The 16,889-nt window shown below is 45.1% G+C and overlaps 1 protein-coding gene and 1 long non-coding RNA gene across 2 annotated transcripts in view; both read left to right on the forward strand.

The window, feature by feature from the left end:
* lrp1bb (low density lipoprotein receptor-related protein 1Bb) overlaps window positions 1-16,889 on the forward strand; it is a 1,555,752-nt gene that overhangs the window by 141,631 nt on the left and 1,397,232 nt on the right. The window lies entirely within an intron of this gene.
* Window positions 112-15,745, forward strand: LOC117524581. The gene is made up of 3 exons (XR_004564800.1): window positions 112-124; window positions 7,791-7,793; window positions 15,660-15,745. It is a non-coding gene; the product is annotated as an uncharacterized LOC117524581 (long non-coding RNA).

The raw sequence follows: 16,889 nt of genomic DNA on the forward strand, positions 1-16,889 counted from the left end.
CATATTGAATTCTATATGCAAGAGAGGGAGAATGTTGGGGAAAGTGTAATGCATGGACCCACAACAGGGGGCGCAAATGAACGGTCAGTAGATAGTCCAATAAATACAATTTATTGTGGCAAATGTGCACAACAGGTCGAATACTGCTTTTAGTCAGTCAATTACAAAAGAATACAACAGGTGACGTGTGGGCAGGTCCAAGGGTAGAAGACGCCTATCCAGAGAAGAGCTGGAGCCCACAAGGTTCCGCCGCCAACAAAGACCTGCAGTATACTGAAGCCGCCAAGTCCCGAGTCCCCAGGTGGACTCTACTTCAGATGTCAGATCCGGTACTGCTGGCAGGAACAAAAACAGGTTAATGGTGGGTGTGTGAACACCCAGTAAGCAGTCAGCAACTCACAATGTTTATCCACTTGGAGGGAACACCTCCACCTCCAACTCTGGAACCAGTTAACGGCAGAGCCTGAACTACTACTTAACGTGAGTGGAATGAGGAGTGAAGGTCGTCACTCCCCTACCGTCCACAAACCCAGCTCCAGCTGCAAGTAGAGTTCCAGGTAGCCCTGCAAAAAGTTCAGAACAAACAAGGTATGTGCGTTCGGCACAGAAACAACAGCTGAGAGAATTACCTGACTGGTAAACTGATATCTCGGCAGAGATGTGGTGTCTCCTCCAGTCTTTTATGGGATGGAATGGTGATGAGATGATTTCTGACAGCTGTTAGTCCTGGCTCCTGGGTGGTGACTGCGCCCTCTGGTGCCTGAAACCTGACAACAGGCAGGGCGCTCCTCTTCGGGCGGCCCACACAACAGGACCCCCCCCTCAATGGGCGCCTCCTGGCGCCCGACCCGGCTTGTCGAGGTGTCGCTGGTAGAACTCAGCCAGGAGGGCCAGGTCCAGGATGAAGCTCCTCTTCACCCAGGAGCGTTCTTCAGGTCCGTAACCCTCCCAGTCCACCAGATATTGGAGACCCCGACCCCTCCAGTGAACATCCAGGAGCCTGCGGACAGTCCACGCAGGCTCGCCGTCGATGATGCGGGCAGGAGGCGGCGCAGGTCCGGTGGTGCAAAGGTCCGAGGTGTGGTATGGTTTAAGTTTGGAGACATGAAAAACAGGATGGATTCGTAGTGAAGCTGGGAGTTTCAGCTTCACTGCAGCTGGACTGATGATTTTGGTGATCCGAAATGGTCCAATATATCTGTCCATCAGCTTTTGAGACTCCATGTTGAGAGGAATGTTCTTTGTTGACAGCCAGACCTCCTGCCCGGGCTGATATTCTGGGGCCGGGGCACGTCGGCGGTCTGCATGGCTCTTCGCCCTCATCCGGGCTGTCAGCAGGGCAGAGCGGGCTGTACGCCACACCCGACGGCACCTCCTGAGGTGGGCTTGGACCGAGAGAACCCCGACCTCTCCCTCCACAGCCGGAAACAATGGGGGCTGGTACCCCAAACACGCTTCAAATGGGGAGAGGCCGGTTGCTGATGAAACTTGACTGTTATGAGCGTACTCGATCCAGGCCAGACTCCAGGCTGACTCCAGACTCCAGGCTGTCGGGTGCACGGAGGTCATACACCGCAGGGCCTGTTCCAGCTCTTGATTAGCCCGCTCTGCTTGTCCGTTGGTCTGTGGGTGGTACCCGGACGAAAGGCTCACGGTGGCCCCCAGTTCCCTACAGAAACTCCTCCAGACTTGCGAGGAGAACTGGGGACCAGGATCCGAGATGATGTTCACAGGGATACCATGCAGACGTATGACGTGGTGGACCAGGAGGTCTGCAGTCTCCTGGGCCGTCGGGAGCTTCGGGAGGGCCACGAAGTGGGCCGCCTTGGAGAACCGGTCCATTATCATCAGGATTGTTGTCATTCCCTGGGACGCAGGGAGACCCGTGATGAAGTCCAGGCCAATGTGGGACCAGGGGCGATGAAGCACTGACAGCGGCTGGAGGAGTCCCTTCTCCGGTTGGTGGACTGCCTTGCCCCTGGCACAGGTGGTACAGGCCCGGACATACTCCCGGACGTCGGCTTCCAAAGACGCCCACCAGAACCGCTGCCGAACGACTGCCACGGTCCTTCGCACCCCTGGATGGCAGGTGAGCTTAGAACCGTGGCAGAAGTCCAAAACTGCAGTCCTAGCGTCTGGTGGGACATACAAACGGTTAGGCGGTCCACCGCCGGGGTCCGGGTGATGCGTCAGGGCCTCCCTGACGATGTTCTCCACGTCCCACGTCAGTGTGGCGACGATAGTGGACTCCAGGATTTTCTGGTGGATCCGACAGCTCTGCTCTGACTTCTTCTTCATGCACCCAGGACAGTGCGTCTGACCGCTGGTTCTTAGTCCCGGGGCGATAGGTGATACTAAAGTCAAAACGGCCAAAAAAAGAGACCAACGGGCTTGCCTGGGGTTCAGACGCTTAGCGGTCCGGATATACTCCAGGTTCCGATGGTCGGTGAAAACCGTGAATGGAACCACAGCTCCCTCCAACAAGTGTCTCCACTCCTCCAGGGCCTCCTTCCCCGCCATGAGCTCCCGATTGCCGACGTCATAATTCCGCTCTGCTGGGGTCAACCTGCGGGAGAAATAGGCACAGGGGTGGAGAACCTTATCGGACTCCCCGCTCTGGGACAGCACGGCTCCTATCCCTGAGTCAGAGGCATCTACTTCCACAACAAACTGGCGGCTAGGATCAGGCTGCACCAGAACTGGCGCAGTAGAGAACCGGCGTTTCAACTCCCTAAATGCGGCTTCGCACCGATCCGACCAGGTGAAGGGAACTTTTGGGGAGGTCAGGGCTGTAAGGGGACCATCAACCTGACTATAGCCCTTGATAAAACTCCGATAGAAATTAGTGAAGCTGAGGAACTGTTGCAGCTTCCTATGGCTTGCCGGTTGGGGCCAATCTCTCACCGCCGCTACCTTGGCCGGATCAGGGGCGACGGAGTTGGAGGAGATTATGAACCCCAGGAAGGACAAAGAAGTACAGTGGAACTCGCACTTCTCGCCCTTCACAAACAGCCGGTTCTCCAACAACCGCTGCAGGACCTGACGTACATGCTTAACATGGGTCTCAGGATCCGGGGAGAAGATGAGGATATCGTCTAGGTATACGAAGACGAACCGATGCAGGAAGTCCCACAAGACGTCATTTACTAATGCTTGGAACGTCGCGGGGGTGTTAGTGAGGCCGAACGGCATGACCAGGTACTCAAAATGACCTAACGGGGTGTTAAATGCCGTTTTCCATTCGTCTCCCTTCCGGATCCGAACCAGGTGATACGCGTTCCTAAGATCCAATTTAGTGAATATTTTGGCTCCATGCAGGGGCGTGAACACTGAATCCAACAGGAGCAACGGGTATCGGTTGCGAACCGTGATCTCATTCAGCCCTCTAAAATCAATGCATGGACGGAGTCCGCCTTCCTTCTTGCCCACAAAAAAGAAACCAGCACCTAATGGGGAGGATGAGTTCCGGCTCAACCCGGCAGCTAAAGAGTCCCAGATGTAGGTCTCCATCGATTCTCGCTCAGGGCATGAGAGGTTGTACAGTTTACTGGACAGATACTCAGCGCCCGGGATTAAATCAATGGCACAATCGTACGGTCGATGCGGGGGAAGCGTGAGTGCCAGATCTTTGCTGAAAACATCAGCAAGATCGTGGTACTCAACTGGCACCGCCGTGAAATTGGGGGGGACTCGAACCTCCTCTTTAGCAGTCACACCGGGTGGAACCGAGGATCGTAAACACTCCCGGTGGCAGGTTTCGCTCCATTGAGCCACAACCCCAGATGGCCAGTCGATCCGGGGATTGTTCTTACTAATCCATGGATAGCCCAAAATAACTCTGGAGGTAGAAGGTGTCACAAAAAACACAATCTCCTCCCTGTGATTCCCAGACACAACCAGTGTTAAGGGCTGTGTCTGGTGTGTGATTAATGGAAGAAGGGTGCCATCTAGTGCCCGTACCCTCACTGGTGAAGGAAGAGCCACTAGAGGGAGCCCTACTTCTGTAGCCCATCTGCTATCTAGCAGATTACCTTCTGACCCCGTGTCGATTAGTGCTGGGGCTTGAAGGGTTAAATCCCCACAGAGGATCACAACTGGGATTCGTGCGGATTTTCATGCAGTACCCGCATGTGTTATGGCCCACCCTTAGCCCAATCTCTAAGGGCGAGCGTTGGTGTTTAACCGCTTGGGGCATTGTTTCTGCAGATGCTCGTCAGAGCTGCAGAAAAAGAACTCTCCGCGGGCCAGCCTCCTCTGTCTGTTTTCTAATTTTATTTTGGCCCTGCTCGTGTCCATAGCTTCATCAGCAGGGGGAGCTGTTGTCACACGGAGCATTCTGGCTCTGGAGCGTGGGGAAGACGGGGCTGCTTCGGACCGGGAAGGGAGAGGGGCGGCGCGTGCCCGGCCACGTCCTTCGTCTCGCTCCCGTCGACATTCTTCCAATCGGTTGTCTAATCGTATGACCAGATCAATAAGCCCATCTCAATCCCGCGGCTCATCCTTAGCCACCAGATGCTCCTTCAGGACTGACGACAGTCCGTTTACGAAGGCGGCGCGGAGTGCAGCGGTATTCCAGCCGGACCTCGCAGCCGCAATGTGGAAGTCGACCGCATACTCAGCTGCACTCCGACGCCCCTGTCTCATTGACAGCAGCGCCGTAGAAGCAGTCTCGCCTCTGTTTGGGTGATCAAATACTGTTCTGAGCTCCCTCACAAACCCAGTATAAGAGGTAAGGAACCGTGAATTCTGCTCCCAGAGCGCAGTAGCCCAGGCGCGTGCCTTGCCTCGAAGCAAATTAATTACATAAGCCACCCTGCTGGCGTCCGACTCGTACATCACGGGACGCTGTGAAAAGACGAGCGAACACTGCATTAAAAAGTCCGCGCACGTCTCCACACAACCCCCGTATGGCTCTGGGGGACTTATGTATGCTTCAGGGGATGGAGGGGGGGGTCGTTGAATGACCAGTGGAATGTCTGTATTCGGCACCGGGTCAGCAGGAGGAGGAGCTGCAGTAGCGCCCTGAGTGCGCGCTTCCACCTGCACGGTGAGAGCCTCCATCCTACGATTGAGGATGACGTTCTGCTCGGTCATTAGATCCAACTGAGCAGTAAAGGCGGTGAGGATTTGCTGCAACTCACCAATCATGCCTCCTGCAAATGCCTGTGCACCCTGCTCTTCCATTGGCTGTTCAACAGATGGTTGACGTCCCTCGGGATCCATGACGTTGGCCGAGATATCCTGTTGAGGAAAGTGTAATGCATGGACCCACAACAGGGAGCGCAAATGAACGGTCAATAGATAGTCCAATAAATACAATTTATTGTGGCAGATGTGCACAACAGGTCGAATACTGCTTTTAGTCAGTCAATTACAAAAGAATACAACAGGTGACATGTGGGCAGGTCCGAGGGTAGAAGACGCCTATCCAGAGAAGAGGCGGGGCCCACAAGGTTCCGCCGCCAACGAAGACCTGCAGTATACTGAAGCCGCCAAGTCCCGAGTCCCCAGGTGGCCTCTACTTCAGCTGTCAGATCCGGTACTACTGGCAGGAACAAAAACAGGTTAATGGTGGGTGTGTGAACACCCAGTAAGCAGTCAGCAACTCACAATGTTTATCCACTTGGAGGGAACACCTCCACCTCCAACTCTGGAACCAGTTAATGGCAGAGCCTGAACTACTACTTAACGTGATTGGAATGAGGAATGAAGATCGTCACTCCCCTACCGTCCACAAACCGAGCTCCAGCTGCAAGTAGAGTTCCAGGTACTCCTGCAAAAAGTTCAGAACAAACAAGGTATGTGCGTTCGGCACAGAAACAACGGCTGAGAGAATTACCTGAGTGGTAAACTGATATCTCGGCAGAGATGTGGTGTCTCCTCCAGTCTTTTATGGGATGGAATGGTGATGAGATGATTTCTGACAGCTGTTAGTGCTGGCTCCTGGGTGGTGACTGCACCCTCTGGTGCCTGAAACCTGACAACAGGCAGGGCGCCCTCTGGCGTTGGCCAGCAGTACCTCCTCTTCGGGCGGCCCACACAACAGAGAATGTCGATAAGATGGACTAACAAAAGTTCAGGTGCGATCAGTACATTTGTCCCAAACAGCCTTTGTATCTGGACAGACTTGGCTGACACTTGTCTAAAAACAGAGCCTGACTCATTCACTTACAGACACAGCCACTAAGGTGACAGCGACCCACAAGTCCTTACTATAAATCATAAAATTGGCCATTTTGTTTTTGATGGTGTTTTTTGCTGAGATTTTATTTGTTTCTCCACAGATTATAATTACATTTCATATTCATGGAAGAGGTTATTTTGTATTTAAGTTTTGTATTTGCAGGTAATCAGTCTTAAGAGAATTTTATGTTCAAGTATTTAAATAAAGAGATGGATGTAGGAATAGAAAATAATTGACTCTCAATGAATTCCTATGTATTTTCTGTACTTTCCCTACCAAGTAACTGTCATGTTTTTCTTTTCACAAATATTGGAATGATAGTCAAAAACAGCATTAAAATGCATAGATTTATGTAAAACCGTATCAAAATTTTCCACCAGCACCCTTGATCAGAATTTGAACAACTCATGGGTATGATAAGACCGCAAGCCAGTGCTGTGACAAGATAAAGAACCTCATGGCAAGTACAAAAACGTCAATGATCACAATGCACAAAGCCGAAGAATTCGGCTTGAACTATTACATTAGTCATCAACACAAAAAGAATGATGATGAACACTACTGTTATAGTGATAATGGCTCCCACAACTGTTGCTTTGTCATTAAAGAGTTCAATAAAAAACATTTTTCACACTTGAAAATGTGTTCTATATATACTTAGATATTTCCTATAAGATGATAGACAGCAAAACAATGCAAAATCACATAAAAGCCACACTTTGAGTTAAACTCTCACATACCATGATTCTAAGTGCAGGCAATTGTGTAACTGCTTTTATAATATAGAGTTGTTGCCTGAAAGGTTCTGTCAACAGATGCTGCGTTTAAGGCTGCAAAGAATCATTGCAAAGCATTGCACAAGTTGTTGGATAATTATAGAAGAGCACTAATTTCAACTGCAAAAAAAAAAAAAAATGCAATTAACAGATCTATTTAGACTAATAGTCTTACCACTAATGATCACTAGCTTCCACAAATAGACACCTTGCTGGATTCTTATTTGTGACAATAGCCCAAAGGTTTGGAAATGCAAACAAATCCAATTTCATCAGCTCAGTGGAACCTCACACTTTTCCTTAAATCTAAAAATGCTTTAATATACCATTTCCATTGAGAGGCCATGCTTGAAAGTATGATCATTCTATTGTACAAAATAAAAGATAATTGAATTGGGAGGAAAAAAGAGGTTTCTTCAGATAAGGTTAAAGTAAATGAGGTTGCACCTACCATAGCGGAGCAGAAAATGTAATTGAAAGTGATAACACAAGACTTATTGATGAGATGTAATGTGTTCCTGATTGCAGAAACATAGACATAATTTAGTTTGTGATTACTAATTAATTGCTCACATGTAGATGTTTATAGCCTTTGACGGGCACAAATAAAAACCAAACTATTTATTCTCTGTATAAAACTGTTCACAGATTAACTACTGTAGCTCTTCTAAAGCCAATGTGTATTGGATTGGACTGGATCACTTCTGTGTGCCATCGGAAGGTGGTATCAAAAAAAGGCACAGTGCAGAAAGGAATGCACACCCTTCCACTTCCCTGAGCAAACAATCTTGCCAATTACATTTACATGATAATCGGATTATACCCCATAGTAAGTGAGGTGCCATTATTAAGATGTTAGTTCTGCTTCATTACAATTCTCGATTCCATGATCCAGAACTGAAGTTAGCCTCACACACCATCCTTCTGTGTTGATGTTGTTTGTTTCCACACACTTTCTCTAAAGTACTTTCACGGTAGCTTCAACATAATGGAGCATTCCCAAAGATGTTTTCTCTAAAAATGATGTGCCAGTTGGTAAATGGACATTAGCACCACCTGATGTGTTTGAGTGACTATAAAAAGACAGTGTGAAGTTCCTCACCAGTGGAACATCATCAGCACACAGTGACATTGCTAGAGTCATACTTGGATCAAGATGTTTACATGGCTGTAATCCCCTTCATCTCCCTGCACTGGTAACAGCGTAGTGTTTGGACAGCAAAATTGAAATGAGTGGGTGAGTGGGTTAATCAAGTTTTGGAAACCCTTACAGGCAGCAGGTGTAACACATAATCACTGTTGGAGTGGAAAAAGGTGGAGTATTTAGAAGAATGCTGAAATAATTGTGCTTGTAGCCCATACAGTCACCCAACTCACACAGACTATTTTTTAATTATACTGTAACATGCAGCACAAACTCTGACCTCTTCACTCCTTTAGCAGATCCACCTTTGTGTTTGCTACAGCGACCTCGAGTGAAGCCGAAGGCTCTTACTATGTAGCAAAGCATGTAAAAGCAACATGACTACTGGTTCTGTTAGGTTATGTCTCATGGAAAGCCTATGCAGCAATGTGTATTTTCATAAGAAACTATTTGCATGCAAGCTGACCTATGACCATCACTACCTCTAGTCATGAATGATTTTTAGAAACACTGTTATGCTTTCTTACACATAACATTATTTCAACAGCTCGGAAGTGATGGACAAACAGTAATGTGCAAAAGTTTGAAACAACCTTCAATTTTGATTAATTCCCCCTATCACACATAGCAAGAATTTACTGGAGCCATGCCCGACATGGCAACTATTGCCATAATCCAATCGCATCCAAAGCATATGTACATGAAACAGACTGGTGTGGCCATAAAAGGCACTGCAGACTGCCCAGCCTCCAAATGTGTGGATGGCAAACATGGGACCGGAGCGCTGTGTTCCTCCTTTTGCACAGGACCTGTACAGGACATCAAAGAACAACCAACGTATGGACCGGACTCACACCATATGTGTCCATCCGTGTGTTCACTCATTCCCATTAAATCACTCCTTCGCTCGTCCTCTTCTTCCCAGGCTCACTGACCTCACGTGCGTGTGTGCGCGTAAAAGTGCTGACATGAGGAAATGACCGCTCAGTGTTTGTGTGTGTATGTGTGTTTTCATAATAAATCAAATCAAATCAATTTTATTTATATAGCACCAAATCACAACAAACAGTTGCCCTAAGGCACTTTATATTGGCAAAAGCCATATAATAATTACAGAAAAACCCCAACGGTCAAAACGACCCCCTGTAAGCAAGCACTTGGCGATAGTGGAAAGGAAAAACTCCCTTTTAACAGGAAGAAACCTCCAGCAGAACCAGGCTCAGGGAGGGGCAGTCTTCTACTGGGACTGGTTGGGGCTGAGGGGAGAGAACCAGGAAAAAGACATGCTGTGGAGGGGAGCAGAGATCAATCACTAATGATTAAATGCAGAGTGGTGCATACAGAGCAAAAAGAGAAAGAAACACTCAGTGCATCATGGGAAACCCCCAGCAGTCTAAGTCTATAGCAGCATAACTAAGGAATGGTTCAGGGTCACCTGATCCAGCCCTAACTATAAGCTTTAGCAAAAAGGAAAGTTTTAAGCCTAATCTTAAAAGTAGAGAGGGTGTCTGTCTCCCTGATCCGAATTGGGAGCTGGTTCCACAGGAGAGGAGCCTGAAAGCTGAGGGCTCTGCCTCCCATTCTACTGTTAAAAACCCTAGGAACTACAAGTAAGCCTGCAGTCTGAGAGCGAAGCGCTCTATTGGGGTGATATGGTACTATGAGGTCCCTAAGACAAGATGGGACCTGATTATTCAAAACCTTATAAGTAAGAAGAAGAATTTTAAATTCTATTCTGGAATTAACAGGAAGCCAATGAAGAGAGGCCAATATGGGTGAAATATGCATCCCCTTCTAGTCCCTGTCAGTACTCTAGCTGCAGCATTTTGAATTAAATGAAGGCTTTTCAGGGAACTTTTAGGACAACCTGATAATAATGAATTACAATAGTCCAGCCTAGAGGAAATAAATGCATGAATTAGTTTTTCAGCATCACTCTGAGACAAGACCTTTTTAATTTTAGCGATATTGCGCAAATGCAAAAAAAGCAGTCCTACATATTTGCTTAATATGCGCATTGAAGGACATATCCTGATCAAAAATGACTCCAAGATTTCTCACAGTATTACTGGAGGTCAGGGTAATGCCATCCAGAGTAAGGATCTGGTTAGACACCATGTTTCTAAGATTTGTGGGGCCAAGTACAATAACTTCAGTTTTATCTGAATTTAAAAGCAGGAAATTAGAGGTCATCCATGTATTTATGTCTGTAAGACATTCCTGCAGTTGAACTAATTGGTGTGTGTCCTCTGGCTTCATGGATAGATAAAGCTGGGTATCATCTGCATAACAATGAAAATTTAAGCAATGCCGTCTAATAATACTGCCTAAGGGAAGCATGTATAAAGTGAATAAAATTGGTCCTAGCACAGAACCTTGTGGAACTCCATAATTAACCTTAGTCTGTGAAGACGTCTCCCCATTTACATGAACAAATTGTAATCTATTAGATAAATATGATTCAAACCACCGCAGCACAGTGCCTTTAATACCTATGGCATGCTCTAATCTCTGTAATAAAATTTTATGGTCAACAGTATCAAAAGCAGCACTGAGGTCTAACAGGACAAGCACAGAGATGAGTCCACTGTCTGAGGCCATAAGAAGATCATTTGTAACCTTCACTAATGCTGTTTCTGTACTATGATGAATTCTAAAACCTGACTGAAACTCTTCAAATAGACCATTCCTCTGCAGATGATCAGTTAGCTGTTTTACAACTACCCTTTCAAGAATTTATGAGAGAAAAGGAAGGTTGGAGATTGGCCTATAATTAGCTAAGATAGCTGGGTCAAGTGATGGCTTTTTAAGTAATGGTTTAATCACTGCCACCTTAAAAGCCTGTGGTACATAGCCAACTAATAAAGATAGATTGATCATATTTAAGATCAAAGCATTAATTAATGGTAGGGCTTCCTTGAGCAGCCTGGTAGGAATGGGGTCTAATAGACATGTTGATGGTTTGGAGGAAGTAACTAATGAAAATAACTCAGACAGAACAGTCGGAGAGAAAGAGTCTAACCAAATACCAGCATTACTGAAAGCAGCCAAAGATAACGATATGTCTTTGGGATGGTTATGAGTAATTTTTTCTCTAATAGTTAAAATTTTATTAGCAAAGAAAGTCATGAAGTCATTACTAGTTAAAGTTAAAGGAATACTCGGCTCAATAGAGCTCTGACTCTTTGTCAGCCTGGCTACAGTGCTGAAAAGAAACCTGGGGTTGTTCTTATTTTCTTCAATTAGTGATGAGTAGTAAGATGTCCTAGCTTTACGGAGGGCTTTTTTTATAGAGCAACATACTCTTTTTCCAGGCTAAGTGAAGATCTTCTAAATTATTGAGACGCCATTTCCTCTCCAACTTACGGGTTATCTGCTTTAAGCTGCGAGTTTGTGAGTTATACCACGGAGTCAGGCACTTCTGATTTAAGGCTCTCTTTTTCAGAGGAGCTACAGCATCTATAGTTGTGCTCAATGAGGATGTAAAACTATTGACAAGATAATCTATCTCACTCACAGAGTTTAGGTAGCTACTCTGCACTGTGTTGGTATATGGCATTGAAGAACATAAAGAAGGAATCATATCCTTAAACCTAGTTACAGCGCTTTCCGAAAGACTTCTACTGTAATGAAACTTATTCCCCACTGCTGGGTAGTCCATTAAAGTAAATGTAAATGTTATTAAGAAATGATCAGACAGAAAGGGGTTTTCAGGGAATACTGTTAAGTCTTCAATTTCCATACCATAAGTCAGAACAAGATCTAAAGTATGGTTAAAGTGGTGAGTGGACTCAATTACATTTTGAGCGAAGCCAATTGAGTCTAATAATAGATTAAATGCAGTGTTGAGGCTGTCATTCTCAGCATCTATGTGGATGTTAAAATCGCCCACTATAATTATCTTATCTGAGCTAAGCACTAAGTCAGACAAAAGGTATGAAAATTCACAAAGAAACTCACAGTAATGACCAGGTGGACGATAGATAACAACAAATCAGCCGCTACATGTGCGCACATGTGCTCAGCTGTCACTGGACAGTTTTACTGACAGCTAAACTTTGCTGCGTGTGTATGCACATGTAGGTGCGCGCACACGCAGTGAACCTTTGCTGACAGTCAAAGGACACATTTGCTTAAAGGTTTGCAGTGAGCTTTCCCACTATTCATCAGATGCAGCCTTTCCATTAAACTTTAATTTCTTTGTTTCCCCCCACAATGCAGCTCTACATCATGATTTCTGGTTGGATTATCCCATGGGATTTAGTTATGCTGTTGTTGTTTCCAGCATTCCACCACAGTTGTGTTGTCCTGATGCACTGCTCTGTGAAATGCTCCTGGAGGTGAGCCTCATGTTTCCTATGTTGTCATGGCAAAACAATTCCGCATCATACAACTGACAGAATTAAATGTGATCAAGCAATAATTTGTTTATTACAGCAGTGAGATCTGTTCAGCTCTAAACCTCTGACGTGAGGTGTGATAGCGTGCGCAACTGCCCACCAGCCGCCGTGGTGTTGCAGATCTGATGGGCACAATATTTCACATTATTTATGTTGCCCAAAACTAAAATTCTGCATCCAAGACGATGAAAGATGAGATGTTGAAGTTGTTATAATCCTTATAATGTCTGTATTGATAGTGTGTTCATGTGTCTATGTCCCAAATTTGGTTGATGCTTCACTGTGAGGGAACATCAGCTGTGACATTTTGGACATGCATCACATTTTTTTGGGACATGATCCAACATACAGGTGCCTCGGTGTTGTGGATCCCAGTAGCTGGAGACGGCCAAGGGGATGCCCACACTTCACCTGACTGTGGCATATAGAAACATGAGGATGGACCGGTTGTCTGCCTAGAGGTTCTGTAATTTGGTGACCAGTGCATACTCCTAGACCTGACTTGTTACTTCATAGTATGAAGGGAATACTGATAATTCAAAGCAGAGTGGTTGAGTGTGCTTTCTATAACTGAACAACAACAAAAAAAAAAATGGTTATTTGTGCTGAGAGAGACAAATATCCTTTTAGGGCATACATCAAAGACTGTATTGCAGTGACACACAATAAATCTGTGTTAGATTATTGTGAAGGTGAGCATGTGGGTGCTTGTTTGTATCTGTGAGATTATTGCTGATGTACAGAGGGCAGCCAGGATGAAACACTTATGCCCATAGCAGCCTCAGAGACCCAAGCAGCCTACAGTCACATCCACGAGGCACCGGTGCACTCTGTTCAATCCACCCAGGAGACCTGCTAAGAAACAACTTCATTCTTCTTCGACACTGGTGCAGTGTGACTTTGTGCAATCCACTGGTTGTCAATAAATGTAAACGATCCAATCTGGTAATGGAAAGATAAATTCACACTGACTGTGTCTGTCTGCACATTACTCACACTGTATTCCAAATTCATTGCTGTAATCCTGTGCATTAGGAAATCCATTATGGCAGAAGTACTGAATCCTTAACATTACAAGGCTGATGTGAAAGGATATTGGGGCCTTGAGATCATGAACTACGGGTCTTTTCAATATTTTGCCTGCTTTTTTATTGCCTGTAAATAACTGCTGAGCTAGACGCTTAGGGATTATAACGCCTGCCCTTTCTCATTGCTCATAGCAGTGCTCCGGATCTGTTGTTTAATTCACCATTAAGAGTTTTCCTATTTGTTTTTCGCACAAAATGATTTTAGATATTTAAGTAACTGAAGGAGAATCAAGTAAAAAAATACTGTGAGCGTGCATCAGTGTGCTTGTGCTGTCTTGGCCGAAAAACATCACAGGGTAACTGTTGTTGTCATCTCCACAACAGAACCCAGTGGCAGGGATTGATTGCTTCTCTGCTGATTCCTGTGGACCTGCTGGGCTGTGCAAATGCCTTTTGACGTGGGGTGCATTTTTAATGTGTCAACCCAGACCCAGGGCAGAATTACCATGAAATAAATTACAGGCACATTTCTGCAAGAAAAGAAAATGCCATCTTTTTAAAGGCTTTTGGATAAAGTTAGAAACATGAAGTATGGCTCATTGGCTCATTTGTTGAGTGATTAATGTAGCCTGGTTGAGCATAGTGATCTTTTGATGTTTTTTAATTTGGTTTTGTGTCTGAACTTGATGGACACAGTTGAGACAGAGACCGGTGGAATTACGATCATTTTGCATTCACTGTCCAGCACTACACAGGCAAACATCGCTTATCTAGTTCTCCACAACAGGAGGTGGGGTCGTAAGAGCTGTTACTGGAGGTAACACACTGAGACCTGACCGGCGTCCTTCCCATATCTGATGGATTTATCCTGCACATAAGTTGGTCTCCTGGTAGGGAACTTCATTGGCACATCATTTTCTTTTGCAACGGCTTGGTGAGCACTGTCATGCACCACTGTTGGGTTTTGCTGTATCTGTGAAGAGCCTAGACAAAATAAATTCAGCAGAGTGGCAACAGCAGTGCTTATTACTGTTAGATGAATGTATTCTGCTATTCAGCTACACCCAAAATATTGAATTTGAAAATGAGAGAGTTCACTTCAGTTCATTTACACAGAGCCAAATCATAAAACAAGTCATTGCGAAGTCCTTACACAAATAACACCTAGGGGTATTCAACTAATTCCAGAAAGGGTTAAGATGATGCAGGTTTTCTTTGCAACCACACACTCACCCAGGTGCATTCACTGATTAACATCACTTTGAGCAGATGGAATCAGTTAATCAGTGAAATTACCTGGTAGAGTGGATGGTTGCAAAGAAAACCTGCATCCTCTTGACCCTGTCTGGAATGAGTTGAATACCCCTGATCTAGATATTGCCCATCCTGTGAGGATGCACAATGGTGATAGTGATAAAGAGAGACTCCCTCTGTATTTCTTGATCATATGGAGAAACCTCAAGCAGACCAAACCCAGTCAGGTGACCATCTGTTATAGCAATATTTCCTAATCCTAGGACCTCATTTATAACCATTGCACATGCATAATAATTTAATATAACAATATTAATACAACATGCATTGTGATTTCTAAAAACAAATTAGAATGTTTGCATATGTATGTAAATGCTGACCCATGTGTACACACATTTTTAGAGGGTTAAAGGGTCAGTGGCAGCATTATTACACATATAATGATGCTGTGTGAGTGAGTCATAACTCCACTAATAACACACATCATACACATCAGCTTTATTAAAAATGGACCCACATTGATTTCACTGGTCAGATTTTATTAGGAGAGATTTTATCTTAATAAAGACAGCAGTGCAGTGCTGTCACCAAAGTGCAAAATATTGTGGGAACACTTTGTCCAGTTTTTTGTACGTTTTTATACAGTTATTCTATTATTTGGAAAGTTTTATTCTGGTTCTTGTGGTAAGATTTGTATGGTTTGTTACAGCTTCTTAAAACTTGTGAAAGTTTTGGCCATACGTGAGTGTGATGTCAAAATTGACAAGAAATGTGCAGCACCATAAGTGAATGATCTTTACAAAATGTTGGGATTCAAAGCTACTTGGTGGCTTGTTGGTTGCAAATTGCTTTGTTTATTCTTTCTTTTATTAGTTTTTTATCCCCCACTGGCCAAAGGCCTGATGTGGGATTATGTTGTGGCGATTTCCGTCCGTCTGTGTGTCTGTCTGTCCGTTCCAAAAAGGGTGCCTGCATTCTGAAACCGACTCACATTTTTAGGAGGAATTTCCTGAAAGTTGGTACAATTTCTTATTATTTGGTAATACGCATATTATACAAATAATGAATGTTTATGAGTTCAATGGTAGGAATATTTCATGAGGTGAAAGCTGGAAGATACCATTCAAAGAGCCGAAGCCGAGTTGAATGGTTTGTTCCAGCTTTCACCCAATTAAATATTCATACCATTGAAAGAATGTAAAAACATTCATTATTTGTTTTATATAACGGCTAAAATAGATCATTGTCATTTGATAGTTTATTAATTTATAAACAACAGAAAAGGGACTTACATTTTGGTGTTCCACTGTGACGTGTAGTCCAGTGATGCTGTGCACTGACTTTGGACTTCCATTAAAAAAAAGACTTTGTGTAGTTCCTCAGTCCAGCCAAAAATCACATCAGTGTTTTATGTGAGCAGCTCTTTATGCATCCAGATGGCTTACAGCAGAGTGGATTTAGTGTGTGTGGCAGTGTCAGTTAACTCAATTAAACAATCATGTCGCTGTTCCGCATGCGCACACACACGCAACCGGCTCGGTCGAGCTGTGTACTTCCTCAGTGCAGCGAAAAAAAGTCACGTCAGAAATGAGTCCAGGTATTCTTTCTCTTCCTGCTAACAGACAGCACAGTGGATTTGTTTTGTGTGTGTGTGTGTGTGTGTATCTTACAAGAATTAGCAGTGTCAGTTATCTCAAATTATGTCTCAGGAGAGTCATGTCCCCCACGCGTGTGCACACACACACACACACACACGCAACGTGGTCGGTGCTTGTGCATGCATGAACAACAAAAATAAGACTGTAATATGTCCTCAGTGCAGCGAAAAAAAAAAAAAATCACGTCAGAAATGAGTCCAGCTTTTGTTCTTTTTTCCTGCTAACAACCTCCAGGCATCACAGTGGATTGGTTTTGTGTGTGCGTGCGTGCGCACGCACGCGCATGTGTGGGTGCACTTGCATCTACGTGCATGAGCATGCGTGGGCATGCACGTACTCGTGTGCGAGCATGTGTGTGCGCGGCTGGCACGTGCCCACACCTGCGTGTGTGTGTGCGTGCACAGGTGAGAGTGCAATGATACCAAATGTATGGAACCAAATTTGC

This window comes from Thalassophryne amazonica, chromosome 14 (assembly GCF_902500255.1).
Source record: "Thalassophryne amazonica chromosome 14, fThaAma1.1, whole genome shotgun sequence".
In the NCBI taxonomy this organism is placed as follows: Eukaryota; Metazoa; Chordata; class Actinopteri; order Batrachoidiformes; family Batrachoididae; genus Thalassophryne; species Thalassophryne amazonica.